The sequence below is a fragment of the Scyliorhinus torazame genome, chromosome 11, assembly GCF_047496885.1.
Source record: "Scyliorhinus torazame isolate Kashiwa2021f chromosome 11, sScyTor2.1, whole genome shotgun sequence".
NCBI lineage: Eukaryota > Metazoa > Chordata > Chondrichthyes > Carcharhiniformes > Scyliorhinidae > Scyliorhinus > Scyliorhinus torazame.
In genome coordinates, this window is record NC_092717.1 from 19,692,875 (window position 1) to 19,696,049 (window position 3,175).

Here is a 3,175-nt window from a genome sequence, read left to right on the forward strand (position 1 = left end):
CCTGCTTTTACACCTAGCCCTTTTGATATTTAAAACTTGCAGCCTGTCTTTAGCTTAATTAAATTAGACCATGCACATACAGCTCCCACAAGCCTGCTTCACAATATACCACAGTAATGTTGAAAAAAGGATATTTTCTTCAAAATACAGACATAAAGAAGGCATTAGCCCATCTGTGGTAGGGCAACCCTTTTATGGGGGCAGACCTGATGGACCATGTGACCAGCTTGGGGCCAATCGCACAGGAGCATGCGAACCCCAACCAATTGGGAGTTTATGCTGAGCCCTGGGAGAAGGACTCCAGGTAGTGTGGGCCCTGGAGCATAAGTGTTCAGACCTGTTATATTGTATTCTGTGCCTGTTACTTAACTGCCTTTACCTTTCACCAATAAACCCCTTTGTTAACTATTGGAATGTCTCAAACCACCACATTGGCGACGAGGTAAAGGTTTTTTATTGGATCCAACAAACGTTGAGAATTGAGAGGGGGGGGCGGAAGGATCTTATGACCCAAAACCTCTTTAAAACTGCCTCTAGGCTAGACATGTGTTCTTCAGGGGTAGTGCCAGTGACTAACATGTTGTCATGGTCGACAATCACCTGGGAATCCCCTGGAGGAGATTTTCCGTTATGTGCTGGAAAATAGCTCAAGCTGAAGTGATCTGAATGGCAGTCTTGTGTACTGAAAGAGGGTATTTATTGTGGCAAATCTCTGAGACTCGTCGTCCAATTCTAGTTGCAGGTAGGCATGACTAAGGTCCAATTTTGAATTGGTAACCGCCCCACCAGCTTAGCACAGGACGGAGAAGCTGACCTCCACCCCAACAGACCACCTGCGAGCAATCAGCGAGGCGAAGGCTAAAATATCTGCCCCCGCTCCCATCTGCAGCTCTGGCAAGTTCGACACCCCAAATGGGGTCCCCAGGAGACTGGGCTCCAAATCCACGTGCAGGATCGGCGACATGGTGCTGAAGAACGACCTCCAAAATTCCTCCAACACAGGGCAGGACTAGAACATGTGCACGTGATTGGCCGGGCCTCACCCACACCGCTCACAAATGTCCCCCGCCCCTTCAAACAACCGGCTCATCCTCAACCTCACCCAGTGCACTCTATCTACCACCTCTAACTCTATCAACCTCAGGCTCGCGCATGAGGTTGAGGCATTCACCCTCCGCTGCACCTCTCCACCGGTACCATCCCCAGCTCCTCCTCCCACTTGGCTTTATCCCCCTCCAGAGGCGCCCTATTCTCCTCCAAAATCCTCCCATAGATCGCCAAGATAACCTCCCCCTCCCATCCCAACACCGAGAGCACCCACTCCAACAACGAGGAGGACGGTGCCCCCGGAAAAGTCGGGAAAACCTTCTTCGTGAAATCCCGCACCTGCGTGAACCTAAAAACCTCCCTCCGCGGGATCCCAAACATCTGTTCCAACTCCTCCAAACCTGCAAACAGCCCATCTAGAAACACGTCCTTCATTTCCCTCACCCCTCGCTCCTCCCATCCCCGAACCAACCTAGCATCCAACCTTGCTGGCTCAAACCCATAGTTCCCTCAGATTGGCACCTATGGCGACTCCGTCCATAGCCTAAAGTGCTGCCGAATCTGCCTCCATATCTTCAAGGGGCTTTTCACAGTAACTTCATTAAAGCCTACGTGTGACAATAAGCGATTATTATTATTATGTGGCCACTACCACCGGACTCCCTAAATATTTCCCTGAGGCAGTCAGGAAGGGCGCCGTTGCCAGCCCGCATCTTGACCCCTTACAAGAGTCTGCCCACATCCTCACCCACAAAACCTCCGACTCCCTGCTCCAGCCCCACAACTTCTCCGCGTTCGCCGCCCAATAATAATACATCAGGTTTGGAAGGGCCAGTCCCCCTAACTGCTGCCCTCTCTGAAGCACCATCCTCCTAATCCTTGCCACCTTACCTGCCCACTCAAACAACAAGATCAACCTTTCCACCCCCATAAAAATCGTTTTTGGCAGAAATGCGGGCAGGCATTGAAATAGAAATAAAAAACACGGCAAAATATTAATCTTAACCGCCTGCACCCAGCCTGTCAACAATAGGGGAAGACTCTCCCATCTCAATAGGTCCGTCTTGACCCTACGCACCAGACTTATGAAATTCAATTTATGGAGATAGGCCTAATCCCGGGTCACATGCACTTCCAAGTATCTAAAGTGAGTAGTTGCCACCGGAAATGGCAAACCCCCAAACAAACATCCGCCCCTGTAGAAGACACCACAAAACACTCGCTCTTTTCCAGGTTCAACTTAGAACCTGAAAAATCTCCAATTCTCCGAAGCAGTCCCATTATATCCCCAATGAAGAACCCAGATCATCGGCATACAGGGACACCCTATACTCTATCACCACTCCTCACTATCCCCTTCCATTTATCTGAGCACCTCAGTGCTATGGCCAAGAGCGCTATTGCCGACACAAACAGGAGGGGGGGACATGGGGCACCCCTGCCTCATTCTCCTAAGTGACGGAATGTACCCCGAGTTCACCTCACTCGCGCGCGCACTCGCCTTCTGCTCCTTATACAGCAATTTAACCCACGCCACAAACTTGGGCCCAATCCCAAATCTCTCCAACATCGCACATAAATAACTCCACTCCACACAATCAAAATCCTTCTCCTCATCCAGCACCACCACCACCTTAGCTCCCTCCCTTCTGTCAGAGAAAGCACCACATTGAACAGATGCTACATGTTCGACGACAACTGCCTGCCTTTTACGAACCCCGTCTGATCCTCCCCAATCACGCTCGGGCGACACTCCTCCAATCTACACGCCAACTCTTTAGCCAAAATCCTAGCATCCACATTCAGCAGCGATACTGGCCGAGACAACCCACACTCCACTGGGTACTTATCCTTTTTTAGCAGCAATGAAAGGGTGCCTGCCCCATTGTCTTCGGCAGTGCTCCCTTAACCATCGCAACTTCAAACATCTCCACCAACAGCAGCGCCAACCTATCCAGAATTTTTAAATAACCCATCTGGCCCTGGTGCCTTACCCATCTGCATCTTCCCTATCGCTGCCAAAAACTCTTCCATCCCTGTTGGTTCTACCCGTCAAGGTGAGTTGACCTGTGAGGATAGTGTGATTCTGAAGGGACCACGAGTAGTCACTCCGCCTCCAGCCAGGGGG